Source organism: Rhinatrema bivittatum, chromosome 9 (assembly GCF_901001135.1).
Source record: "Rhinatrema bivittatum chromosome 9, aRhiBiv1.1, whole genome shotgun sequence".
NCBI classification, from domain to species: domain Eukaryota; kingdom Metazoa; phylum Chordata; class Amphibia; order Gymnophiona; family Rhinatrematidae; genus Rhinatrema; species Rhinatrema bivittatum.
In genome coordinates, this window is record NC_042623.1 from 146,117,617 (window position 1) to 146,132,013 (window position 14,397).

Sequence of the window (14,397 nt, forward strand, 5' to 3'; positions counted from 1 at the left end):
ATTTCTGCTTCAGTCCTAAGTCTTGAATCCTGAGCTGTCTTTGAATCCTTGAGAATCTTGAATCCTGTGCTTGAATCTTGTCCCGGTCTTCGGAGCTCCTTGCATTTGCATCTGTTCATGCCAAAGACGCTGTTCGAACCTGCTCTGCTCCAGCTTGGTCTGTGACCAGTCCCGTGGGTGGACTGTGTATGGCACGCTGCGACGCAGTCTTGACCAAGCACTTTGATCCTATGCCTTGAGTCTACATCTACAGTGTCCTCACTTCAGTCTTCATCTAATGTCCTCACCTGAGTCTTCATCCAAAGTCTTCTGTGTTCTAAGGACTCCATCTGCCCTCATCCTCTGTCCAGCCTGCCACCTTTTACCATACCCAGCGGCAGGTCTGAAAGGGCTTGGAACAGATGGAGGACAGTTCATTGATCAACATTGCATTGTTGGTCATCCTGGGGTGTGCAGGTCTGGTAGAAGGTCAGACCTCCATCTCCTTGTCTTCGCTTCAGCCTTGTCCTGCTCCTCGTTACCCGTGCTCGCACCAACTCACCTCCCGCGGTGTGTCTTGGGGCTCCTCCCTTAGTCATGCCGTGGCCCAAGGGCTCACATCACCTGTTTCAGAAACAATCGTGCCCTCCGCGCTCGTAACAGTAGCCGAAGGCCTTCAACCCTCAGTTCGTACAGGCTCCGGAAGGCCGTGTTTCGTAACATTACATTTTTGTTTGTATTAACAACCTGCTTTTCAGTTGTTAGGGATAATTTGGACATCTTTAGCTCAGGTGATTTTTACATATAGGCACATGGACTACCTTGCTTTTATTGGAACCTCTCTTTGGGATGCCCTAACTCTCCTGTTTCATTAATATCCTTCCAGGATACATTCCTCTGAACCATGCACTGCTGAGTGACTGTTGGCTTTCCCCCTTGTTCTAGTTTAAAAGCTGCTCTATCTCCTTTTAAAATATTAGTGCCAGCAGCTTGGTTCCTCATTCTCCAAATGTTTCCCCAGTTCCTTACAAAACTGTATCCCTCTTCCCTTCTCCATCATCTTATCCTTGCATTAAAACTCTAGAGCTCTGTCTGCCTCAGGGGTCCTGCACATGGAACAGGAAGCATTTCAGAGAATGCCACCCTGGAGGTTCTGGATTTCAGCTTTCTACCTAAAATCCTAAATTTGACTTCCAGAACCTCTCTCCCACATTTTCCTATATTGTTGGTGCCCACATGTACCATGCCAGCTGGCTCCTCCCCAGCACTGTCTATAATCCTATCTAGGTGATGTGTGAGGTCTGCCACCTTCGCACCAGGCAGGCAAGTTAACCAGGCGGTCATCACGTCCACCCAGCCACCCTGCTATCTACATTTCTAATAATTGATTCACCAACTATGATGGCTGGCCTAACCCTTCCCTCCTGGGCAGCATCCCTTGGAGACTTGTCCTATGTCCTAGCTACTCTGACCGAGTTTCACCTATAATTTAGGCATGCATCAGGGGCTAACAAACGATCACCCTGATACAGTACAATTTTTGCTGTATTGAGTGATGGGAATCAATGTTAATCATGGTAAACTACTGCTGAGACACATCTGATTGCTGCCTGAAAGATTTTACAATAAAGGTAAAAAGACTGATTGGACCAGGATAGCTATACTCATAACCGCATAAGCCACTGAGGCGGGATATATTATAGGCGAAACTCGGCCAGAGTCAGGCACTATGGAATACCTGTGTTGGTCATATTGGAATTTATACTATTCTTCCATCTGTGATCTCCCTAATATATTTTTTAAAACTAAGAAGATTGGTCTACATCTTTTACTTGCTTCCTGGCTCTTATAGACCGTCTCCAGTATTGCTTTCTGGGATTTTATGTGCAGCATAAGTAAGAAGTGTCCAAGGGAAAAGAAAGAGAGAATAGAATGCTAATAGTCCGCAATAAGTCATAGTAAAATTGAGCCATAACTCCTGCAAACTGTAAGATTTCAGCAGAAAGCTGAAAGAAAGAGCCAACATATAAAAATTACTAAAATAAATTGCTTGCTTCTTATAAGGGTACTGCATTAAAATTTCAGCAATGCTGGATGGTGTTTATTTCACCATATATTGATAGTTTCTAGATATTATTTAATAAGTATTGAAAAATTAAAAAAAATGTAGCATTAGATAGATAATACTTAAGTTACTGAAAGATTTATGGGTATAGAATAGTAGTTAGTCTTTTTAATTTTTTAATTAATGAAAGCACTTATAAAAGAAAAGAAGAAGGGAGAGAAAGAGTTATACACTGGAGAACTGATATGAACGATGTAGCCCACCATAGAAAGACAACAAATTCAAGCATCAGGCAACACACACTCTAGCTACAAGACTGTGGTAATGTGTTCATTCACCAATAAGATAAACACAAAGGGGTGAATTTAAAAAGCCCAGTGCGCACACAAACAGGTAGATACCTGTCTATCCGATATATGCCACGCAGATTTAAAAAGGTGCCCGACACACACATCTCTGCTGGAACGTGCACAAATAAGAAGCTGCAAAAAAAGGGATGAGGCATGGGCAGGACATCGGCGTTCTGTGACTTTAACATGAAATGTGTGCATACGTTTTTACATGCACAAGACAGCGCCAGGGTCCCCTGCTGCATAACTTTACTACTGCTATGGATGGCGTGCAAGTAATAAAATAAATAATTCTAGGCAGGTCATCAGGGTTTTAAGGAAAGATGCTAACAGGGTAAAAGGGAGGCTATTTAACTTACCTGAGAAAAGTGGGAACAAACTAGGGAAACTGGTTATTGTATCGACGTGCGTGTTTACTAAAATCCTCCCACTTACGTGGTAGAGGCAGCACTGCATGCACTTGCCTGTGTCCATATAAAATTATGCGCACATGTACATGTGTACATCCTATTTTATACCATGTGTGCATATATGTGTGAAAGTTATAACATGGCTGCGTCCTTTGGCACAAGCTGGCATATGAGCAAACAAGCACCCGTGTGTCTATTTCAAAGTTACTGTCAAAGGCAGTACAAAAAAGGATAGATGAATAGAATAAAAGAACAGGAAGGGAAATATACAGCTACAAAGAACTGTTAAAACACTACATCAAGATATGGGGCCTCATTTTCTAAAGTATCACAGGCCTGCAATACTTTAGAAGATGAGGGGCAGGGGGGCCGAAACGGGGGGGCGGGGCCTGCGCTAGCCGGCAGCGATCGCACCATCGCGGTGCGATCGCTGCTGGTTTCGCACCCAATAGCACCACCATAGGAGGTGTAGCTATTGGGAGCGAAATAGGCAGCGAAAAAGGCACCTACCTTTTCGCTGTCCGTGGCGTCGTTGCAGAGTCGGCCCGGGTGATGCCCCAACTCCTCCTCTTCCGGGGTCGACTCTGCCCCGACTTCCGCCCCCATCCTGGTATCACACGCGATAAGGGGACTTTTCGCGTGCGAAAGGTCCCTTATCACGTGCGAGCGGCTTGGAAAATGAGGCCCATACAATATATAAATAAAGACAGTAAAAGTAAAAAAAGAGGAAAAATTAGAATATATAAGAAGAAATAAAATACAAACTTACCAAAAGAAGTTTTCTGATCATCTCAGGAATCCTGTGGAAGAAAAAAAACAAAGAAAAAGAAAACACAAAGATTCATTTTCTTTTTAAGAATTATTCTTTTTAGTTAGTTACATATAAAGATAAGATCAATTTTTAAGTTATATTTATCTGAGAAAGAAATAGCTGTGTTTATTTCTGAACCAGTTCAACATAGGAAAAAAAAGGTAAAAGTTAAAAGTTGTTTATGATGTAATAATTATTTTTGCCCTTTAAAAATTGTATTATGCATTAAAAGTTGCCCACATTAAAGCTTAGCTGTCATTCAGTACTGGGACAAATTGCAGCAATCTAGCAACTTAATGACAGATTTCATTTAGTTTAATTAAAGATGTGAAAGCCCCATGGCAAGTATACCATGAATTATGGGCTGTAGGTGTAGCTAATGAATAGTAAAGTCTACAGGTTATGGTACCCCTTCAGCATGAAGATATAACATTATCGTAAGATGGTAATTTTTTTATAATATATACCCCCAAAAGATAATAAAACATTAATTAGCATACAGAAAAGAAATAGCACATTAAAAATTAGTGTTATACCACTCTGAAAGCAGTTTTTTTCCCTTCATCCATATTTTTAAAGCAGCAAATGAAAAGATATTCCATGGCAATATTATGTGTGCGATTTAGCAAATAAAATCTAAAAGGTCAATTTTCAAAGAGTAACAACTATAAAAATGTGCATATATATGCTTGTTAGGTATGTTAGAAATTTTGGCGGTAGCAAGGTGAAATGAACACCACTTCCAGGAGTGGCACTGGACAGAAGGACTGCAGCAAGTTCAGGTGGTCCAGTGAGGCTGGGCTGAGACCCTGGAGAGAGCGCATGCTGGGCTGAGTAAAGCAAGGTACAAACTGGGCTGAGTATCTAGAGTGAGGTACAAGCTGGCTGAGTCTCTGGAACAGACTGAGGTGCATGGAAATAAGGGTGAACTTCAGGAACGATGGAACAGAGTGTGGGTATGCATGGAAGTGGGTGCAGGTAAGTGTGGGAGCTAGAGCACTGGAACTGGATGCAGGTATGGGAGTATCAGAACACAGGAACAGAATGCCGGTAAGTTTAGTACTCAATGCAGGTAAATGTGGTACTGGAGAAAGGAACAAGGTCAAGAAAGACAGACTAAGACAAGACAGGACAAACCAGGACAAGGACCATACTGAACACGAAACACCAGAATGCCTGAAGGCAGCGAGGCAAGAAAAACCCAAAGGAAAGTCAGAGGGCTAGAAAAACAAAGCAAGAGGAAAGCCTCAAGGGGGAGACCAGGAAGTCTCAGGATGGGCAAGGTTTCTTAAAGGCTTGGGATAGGCTGCTAGGCAGGAGGGAACTAGAAGGCCCCGCAAGCCACAGAACAAAGCAAGAGGGGAATCAGAATGGCTGTAGACCATAGAGCAAGGCAAGAACGGAAACCAGAAGGCCTGCAGATCATAGAGCAAGGCAAGAAACGGGTGGATAGAGCAGGGAGCCCCAAAGGAACTAAATTCCGAAGGTCCGAGGCCATGGGCTAGGCAGGGTTAAATACTGGAGATTGTGCGTAGGGGACAGGCAGGAAAGGAAGGCTGGGCCAGCCAGGGAAGGGTGCTCATGGAGGACCTCTGGTGGTAAGGAGGTTGCACAGCAGCTGGAATCGTAACAGACTTGAGCCCCTCCTGGGGCTGAACGGAAAAGTTAGGGTCCCTCTGGGACTGAGCAATAGGCTTGAGCCCCTCTTAGAGAAGTGAGGCAGGCTTGAGTCCCTCCTGGGGCTGAATGGCAGGCTTGGGCCCCTCCTGGGGCTGCAAGGCAGGCTTGAGTCCCTCCTGGGGAGGGTCGGCAGGCTTGAGCCCTTCCAGGGGCTGCTGGACTGATGGGTGTTCAGTAGGTGGAATGGACCCTTCCTGGGGCTACAGGGTGCAACTGGAACAGATGTCCCTTTCAGGACTGACTGGCTGGGAATAAGCACCCTCTGTTAGGTGGACTGGCTGAGAGAAAATGCTCTCTGCTAGAAGAATATACTGAGGGCAGGCATCTCCTGCTGGTCATGGTGCCAGTATGCAGGTATCTTGTGCAGAAGCTGCTGGCTGGATGTAAAATCCTGCTGTCCATGACTGAACTGGCCATGACTTACCAAGGAGGCTGTATAGACCTGGCTACAGAGCAGATGGTAGATAGAGCCATCTGCTCTGTAGCCGGTCCCTGGGTTCTGGTGAGTAGGGTTGCAGATTAGCAAAATCACATGCAAGCTCTGGGATGACTTGGGAAGCAGCTCAAAGGCTTGATTGACCTTCAGCTATAAAAAGGTAGAGCTCGGTTTGGTTCAATTACTGCTCTCTGCTCTAGAGGAACCTGTCTCTGAGGACAGAGTGAGGAAGCCGTAGGAACATTACTGACCAGATCAGTGCCAGACTTTTCTGGGGGAGATTTTAATTTTCTCTGAGAGGTTTTACCTAAGGTTCCCTGAGAAGTTGTGCTAAATTTTTTTACAAGTTATTGCCAGAGTTTACATGGTTAGATACAGAACCCAGGTTAGGTAGATAGGTGACGTTTCTTGAGGCAGGGTCCTGAAAGGTTTTGGAGCAGGCTGCACACTAAGGGGTAGATTTTCAAAGGGTTACGTGCATAGGTTACACGTGTAACCCCCGAAAACCTACCCCAAAACCCCCCTGCGCATGCCGAGCCTATCTTGCATAGGCTGCCGGTGCGTGCAAAGCCCCGGGACGCGTGTAAGTCCCGGGGCTTTCCTGGGGGGGCGTGTCGAGGGGCGTGTTGCGGCCGACGCGTCATCAGGGGCGTGTTTGGGGGCGTGTCGCGGACAGCGCGTCATCAGGGGCATTATGGGGGCGTGGCCACGGCCTCTGGACCAGCCCCCGGACCGGACCATGGCTCGCCGGCGGCCGGCCTAGCACCTCGGGCAGGCATAACTTGTGCAACAAAGGTAGGGGGGGTTTAGATAGCCCTGGGGGGGTGGGTTAGGTAGGGGAAGGGAGGGGAAGGTGCGTGCACTGACCCCGGATTTTAACAGATACGCACGGCTACGCGCATATCTATTGAAATCTGGCGTACTTTTGTTTGCGGCCTGGTAATGCGAACAAAAGTACGCGCAGCGCATAGTTTTATAAAATCTGCCCTTAATGTTCTTTCTTAGTCTCTCGGTTGGCCCTGGTTCAAGCTTTAACAGTGTTTTGGTCTTGGAAACTGGCTGTAACTGAGGGTTTTGTGCTGCTGTGATTTTTACAGAACCAGACCATTAATCAGAGCGTCTACCTCTAATGGCAGCTGTACAATGGGGGGCTTGCCTTGTCTGGGGGGTAGCAGGTTAGGGATACAAGGACATTTCCACCAGCCTGGAGTAGGGGTTTCACAGTTCAAACACTCTTGATAGACAAGAGTCTGGGCATAGGGCAGGCAGGCAAGGAAAGCTGGACCAGCCAGGGGAGAGTGCTTGTGGAGGGCCCTTTGGTGGTAAGGAGGCTACACAGCAGCCAGAATCCTAACAAAGTAATTAGCAGTCTGTATTCATATCATCACTATTTTATAAAAATTTAAAGTATGTGGTGCGCTTTTGTTTTGCGTGCACATATATGTGAGAGATAAGGTGCAGTCTAGGGGCTTTCTGAGGCAGAGTCAAGAGTTACACAGGTAAATTGCTATTTTATAAGAGGCTTACAGGCATACATTTGGCAACTTAATCACACACCTACTAATTATCTTGTGCAATTGATATCAGACTTGTTTATTGTGTAAAAATGGCTTGGGCAGGGAAGGTCTACGTGAACTGGCGGAGGGGGGCGGTGGGGTGGAGACATGCTGAAGAACCAGAAGGGTCTCAATGACCTGGGGAAGGATTGGGCGAACTGGTGGAATAGGAAAACTGGAAATTCCATAATATACACACTTTTTAAAATATATCAACTTCTGCACATAATCAGGGTTTCTGTGAACATGTCTTACTTAATTTTTGTGTGTAAATATGAAGCAAATATAGGGGCCAGATTTTTAAAAAGTTACATGCGTAAATCCTCTGGATTTATGCGCATAACCGGCCTTGTGCACTGGGCCTATTTTCAAAGGCCAGCGATGCGTGTAAAGCCCCGGGACATGTGTAAGTCCTGGGGCTTTACTAAAGGGGCGGGGTCAGGCTCCCAGCACAGCAGCCATATTTGCTGCTGCTCTGGGGATTGCAACGCCGGCCAATGGCCGTGCGCGCAACTTGCACCTGCCTGCGGATCGCGATATGCCCCCCCGGCACGCCCCCCCCAGGAAAGCCCCGGGGCTTTTAAAAGGGTTACGTGCGTACCTTATGCGTGTAACCCTTATGTATTCATACGTAAGCATATATACATGCTTATGTTGCAGGGTTAAATTGCATATATTTTATAAAACATGCATATCAGATATGCATAAGTTATAAAATACTATCAGAGATTTCCATTTTGCTATATCAGCATTAAGAACATATATGGGGCCGTGCAGAGTTGTATGAAAGTTATCCTCCCTATGTAATATATCTTAGTATTTCCAATATCTGAAAATAGTCCACACAGGGAATGGGGATCAGAAACCTTGGGGAAAAGAGTGATTATTTTTTTAAAAGATGGTATAAAGAGACAAATTACTTGGAATCAGAAAATGTATAAACAAAACCCATATGAGAACAAAATCACTAAAGCAAAGCCAAGCTTAGCCCATTAGCCTAAAAGAATATCAGTGACAGTATTTTTTGTAAAACAAAAAGTGGGCTGCAGCTTTCAAGTAAGAGTACCTTTGTACTCTTTTAAAATAAGTTATGGCAAACCTTTTCAAATGATATTTAAGACAGCTATAATATTATTAGAATTCAGGTACAATAAATCCCTGTCAAAAAAAGCTTACAGGGTGAATTTTCAAAGAGTTATGCACATATAAATTAGCATATTTGAACATAAATAGCCTCTACTCACGTATTCCTTATTTTATAAAAGGTAAAAAAATACATTTCTAATTTAACTTTCACACACATACATATATACATACATAAAATAATGTGCCATCTATGGTGTGTTTTCTTTATTTATAAATTTATATACCACCTATCATTGTTTCTAGGTGGTTTACAATTTCACATCCACAAAGATACATAAATCAAATAGACATAATTCATATAAGAATCAAATTAAACATATCATACAATAAGAAAAAATGAAAAGATGTAGTACATAAAATGGTACAAACTAAAACATAAAAATTTAAAAAATGAGTAAAACACAGTATTAAAACCATAAATAAAGAAAAAAAACCTAATACACTGCAGCTTCCAAAAACATTAAGGCCTTCCAAAGTGGGGGACAATATTTATGCATATAGGGGTAGATTTTAAAAGGAGCGCGCGTGACCTATATGTGCGCGTGCTAGCTGGCGCGCGCACATATATGCCCAATTTTATATCATAGATCTTGCATATTCACAGTCATCTTCCATACCTTCAGGTCCCTATTTGGGTGCCATCTTATGAAACCTCCTCTTAGGGTGACACCCTGAATGTAAGGGCACACAGGTCCCCAGGGTTATTGTGTCTCCTGGATCTTCTTCCTCTCCTCTCTCTGACCCAATCCATAACTGTGCAATAGGGCCCACTGGAGTGGAACCTTGGAACAGTCTCTCACACTTCACACACCTCAGATGTGCTCACTCCTCGTTATCTCCAAGTAAACTTGGTGGCAGGCCAAACAGCACTCCCATCCTATTCCCCTGATAGGGTACCGTTTTGCCCTGTACTACTCAATATACTCTTCTAACTTTATCTGGCTAACTAGCCAAGCTGCAGCAGAGGCTGAAAAATGGCCCTCAATAAAATTATATCAACACAAAAAAAATCACACTGCTGCAGACAAAAGGAGAAAGAGAAAGACAGTCCATGTTTGGGAGGAAAGAAGGGAAAGGTGGCAATGGATTCTTTAGAAGAGCACTGAACCCTCTTCAACCCCCAACCCCAACCCAATGACAGCTGTTATGATGACTGGTCTATAAGCCAGTCCACTGTGATTCAATGAATAGCTTGAAGGCCTTAACCACATGCACATGCCACTAAGTCTAGTGCTAATTTATCATATTTTAAAGGGTCCAATTTATTAAACCTTTATTCCCATAAGCACAGAATGGGAATAAAAAGCCTAACTAAATCTGGCCCTTGGTGAGCTCCAAGTAAGATAAAGAGTAAGCTGATGGGGATGGGGGGGAGCAGAGAAAAGACATTCTCTAATTATCATTCAGTTTCTCTTCTATAAAGGCACAGTTTCTGAATCAAGACTGAAATATATGATAGAAGTGGAAGAAATCTGTAGGAGAATTTCTCTAATCAAATTTTAATGCTTCTTCTTCCACAGCATACAGTGCCTTTGAGCTTAGTACAATTGGGTGTTTTATTTGTAGTCATGGAAAAACAAGGCAAAGAATTATTGAAAACATCTCACTCCATTAGTTTTAATAGAACAGTCTGCTTTACCCTAGTGTAATACCTAACTGTCTACAACCGAGAGTGATTTAAGTTTTATATTCACATAAAAATGAGGGTGTATTTCCATTTGTTAAGCAAAGTAAATTTGTACTCAACCATATGTTGTTTCCATTTAATCTTTTAAAATGAGTTAACAGTTATGGAAAAGAGGCCCTCTTCAAGTAGAGTCTAGATCTGTTCTCATGCCCTTACTGGGAGCCAAGAAAATGTGTATTATCAGCAAGCTAATTTATTCATGTTATTCATTATGGGCCGGATTTTAAGAGGTACGCCCGATTTTATAACTTGCGCGCGCAGGCGCGCACGCATGTTATAAAATCCGGGGTCAGTGCTCGCAAGGGGGTGTACGCCGAGCCTAGGGGAGCCCCCGATGGCTTCTGAAATCGGAGCGGCCTCGGAGGGAACTTTCCTTCTGCCCTTCCCACCTTCCCTGCCCCCCAGCCCTACCTAAACCCCCCTGACCTTTGTTTTTAAAGTTGCGCCTGCCTCTGGGCAGGCATAGGTTGCACGTGCCAGCCAAGTGCCGGCACGCTATCCCCCGGCCTAGAGGCCCTATGGAGGCCTCTGGCCATGCCCCTGCTCCGCCCTGGACCACCCACAAGCCCTGCGCATCCCGGGGCTTGTGCACATCGCCGGGCTTATGCAAAATAGGCTCAGCGCGCATACCCCCCTGCGCGCGTAAATCCAGCTGGAGTTACGCGCGCATGGCTTTTAAAAATCTGCCCCTGTAGGCATTTCCTTGCTTTGTGGGTGTTCGGAACCCTTTTCAAACTCTAAAGGTTTCACAGATTCCCAAACTATCCCAATCATTTTCTCTCTCAAGTCCAATCCCATCACTTTTTCACTGTTGACTGAATCCAACTGTATTATTCTCTCTTCCCCCAGTCTATCCTACCACTCTCCTTTCCTCACAATCCATCCTTACCACTCCTACTTCCCCTAAAAACCTATCTCCATCCCTGTCGCTTTATCTCCCTCTAACTCTCCATATTGTTGCTGCTGCTGCTGTCACTGGTTTCTCTCCCTCAGAGATCCTCTGTGCTTGTCCCATGTTTTATTGAATTCTTATATGGCCCTTGTTTGTACCACCTTCACAGAGAAGTTCCATGTGTCTATCACTCTTTATTTAAAGACATATTTCCTTAAATTATTCTTTAGTCTACTCCTTACCCTCATCCCATGACCCCTCATTCCAAAGTCTCCTTTCAGTTAAAAGATGCCCACCTCCTGTGTATTTAAATGTCTCTATCATGTCTCCCTTTCGTTGCTTTCTCTACAAGGTACACATGTTAGATCTGTAATTCTGTCCTCATATGCTTTAAAATAAAGCATTTTAGTTGATCATTTTAGCAGCTAGAAACATAGTACATGATGGCAGAAAAAGATCATTACAGCCTAACCTGGCTGCCCACCACGCTAACTACTCAGCTTTACAACCCCTATCACAAAGGGCGGACTGATAGTGATCTGGGCCCCTGGGAAATAAGGGTCATTGGTCCCTAACTATCCATCCAAGGCTAGGGTAGAGTGTGTGGGCATTTCCTTTAAAAGAGGTCTGCCTCCTCTACAAGGAAACCTTGGAGTTATTGAAATGTTGCTGTCATATTTTCCCAGCCCACCTTTTCTCTGGGGTATACATTTTTAGATTGTCTATCCCCATATGTTTTAAAATTAAGATCACTGATCATTTTAGTAGCCATCCTCTGGACTGACTCAAACTGGCTTAAATCCTTTTGAGGATGCTGTCTCCAGAACTGTATACAGTATTACAAATGAGTTCTCACAAGGGATTTATACAGGGGCAATATCTCCTCATTTTTTATTTATTTATTTATTTATTTATTTATTTATTTTACAAACCATTCCTCTCTCTATGCACATAAGCATCATTCTGGCTTTTGCTGTTGCCTTATCCACCTGTCTGGCTAGTTTTCTTTCATGCTGTAAAGAATTTCACTCACTATACTATACCTCTCTCATAGGTTTTTGCAATCCAAATGCAGGACCCTGCATTTTTTTTAGCAATAAATCTTATCTGCTGAACTCTGTACAATTCCCTGAACTTCACTAGATCCCTCCTTGTGTTTTTCACACCTTCCTGGCTGTCTATCTTGTTGCAGATTTTGGTATCATCTACATAAAAAAATTCTCAACAATTCTTTCACATAGTAGCTTAAGAAAATTTTGAAAAGATCTAGTCCAATTCTGTGGCGCACTGCTAATAATAACTCTGTCCTCAGTGTGAACACCATTTACCCCTATCCTTTGTTGCCTTCCACTCAACCAATTTTTAACCCAGTTAAGTCACTTTAGGGCCTATGTCTATGCGAACCCTATGAAAGGTCTTGTTGAAGTCCAAGAACACTACATCTAGCACTTTCCCTGATCCAATTCACTAGTTCCCAATCAAAGAAATTGATTAGATTCATCTAACAAGACCTAGTACCTATTATAAAACCATTCTGCCTTGGATTCTGCAATCCATTGAATTCCAGAAACTGTACAACACTACACTGTTTTGCAGCATCATTTAATTATTTTTCTTTCACATGGACGATGATTGGTCTGCAAACCACAGGTTAGGAATCACTGATTTAACAGTCACTCTTTATATATTTTTTGTATAAATTTCTTTATTGGCAGAATAATCATAGCATACAGAGAACTAAACATGACATGCCTAAGTTTTTTCGTTATCTTCAGCCATAATACATCAAATCTTTCAAGGTTCCAAACAATACTCTGCACAGTTCTCCACCCCTCTATCCACCTACCCCCCATCCCCCCCAAATAACATTGATATACTCATCCGACTGGACTTGAACTGCACATCGTATTGGTCAGCTCATACATATAACTGTCACTTGTGTGAGTACAAAAGAGAGAATGCATTTAGGGAACTTATAGACTGCTTACCCATTTTTTTTTATTCATAACCCATCAAAAGTAGTGTGAAAATCTTATTAAATGAAATATAATATGTCAAACACAAAAATAAAATAAATTTCCAATGCCAGAAAATGTTACAATTTCTTTTACCTATTTTACCTATATATTTAAAAAAAAACAACTTTGTATTTATATCAAGAGCAGTCATAGCAGAACATACTTAAACAAAGGGCCAGATCTTAAAAAATATGCACGGGCGTAGATTTGTTCGCGCAACCCGGCGTGAACAAATCTACGCCTGATTTTATAACATGTGTGCGCAGCCACGCGCACGTTATAAAATCCAGGGTCGGCGCGTGCAAGGGGGTGCACACTTGTGCACCTTGCGTGCAACGAGCCCGGAGGATTCGGGACCACCCCCAGACCACCTCCGAACCACTGTCACACCCTCAGACTGCCCCCAAACTGCCCACCTCGCCCCGGACCACCCATTTTTGAAAGCCCTGGGACATACGTGCATCCCGGGGCTTGCGCGCACCGCCGAGCCTATGCAAAATAGGCTTGGCATGCGCAGGGGTAGGTTTTCGGGGGTTACGCGTGTATCTTATGAATGTAACCCTTTGAAAATCTACCCCAAAGAGTGTTTTATATCACCACATCTTTTATATGATATACCAAGTAAACAAAGTTTAAGCTATAGTCCTTCCATCTGATCAGTTGCCTTACCCAAAATTAAGACTTTAGGATACTATTGAATCCCTGTAAGGGCCTCATATTCTGTTGTAAAGTGAAGATTTGTGTTGCAAGGAATATGTGAGCTTTTCAATTACTTCCCACCTAATAACCCTGACTTCAATACGGACGCAGGTATTTTATAATGTATGTATCATTCTGAAAAAAACGTATGTACAAATATACTTGGACTTACCAGTTTGCCAGTATCGCCACCAGTTCACTCATTTCTTCTCCAGTTCACATAGATTCTCTAGAACTTCACCTGAATTCCCCACTAGTTCATATAGACATTCCACCTAAAAACTGAAGGCAAAAAATAAGTCCAATTTTAAAATCGCTGGAGTCAAATAGCAGGTGCAAAAATGTTCAGAGAAGTTTGGTAATTTTTGTGTGTCTGCCTCTTACCAAATTGGCAACTTGCACATCTATTTCTGAACTCTGCCCCAGAATGCCCCTAGCTTGCCCTTTTTTTCCCCAGGTAAAATGTACGTGCCTTTTTGCAAGTACATGCATATTCTAGAAGTTTATAAAACAGCATATATGCACATTCATGCTACTTATGTATGAAATCCCTTTGCAAATTAACTCTACATTAAAAACAGAGAAAAGTTAAAAGAAAATCCAAGAAAAAACCAGCATCTTTTCCTGCTGAAGAAAAGGTCTCATGCTGGAGCGAAAGGTTTGGAGAA

The 14,397-nt window shown here is 43.1% G+C and overlaps 1 long non-coding RNA gene across 1 annotated transcript in view; it reads right to left on the minus strand.

The window, feature by feature from the left end:
* LOC115098512 overlaps nucleotides 1–13,987 on the minus strand; it is a 54,534-nt gene extending 40,547 nt beyond the window's left edge. Inside the window, exons 1-2 of the long non-coding RNA XR_003858540.1 lie at nucleotides 13,902–13,987; nucleotides 3,574–3,604 (exon numbers count right to left, since the gene is read on the minus strand). This is a non-coding gene — a long non-coding RNA (uncharacterized LOC115098512). The remainder of the gene's footprint in view (nucleotides 1–3,573; nucleotides 3,605–13,901) is intronic.
* Between the last annotated feature and the right edge of the window lie 410 nt (nucleotides 13,988–14,397).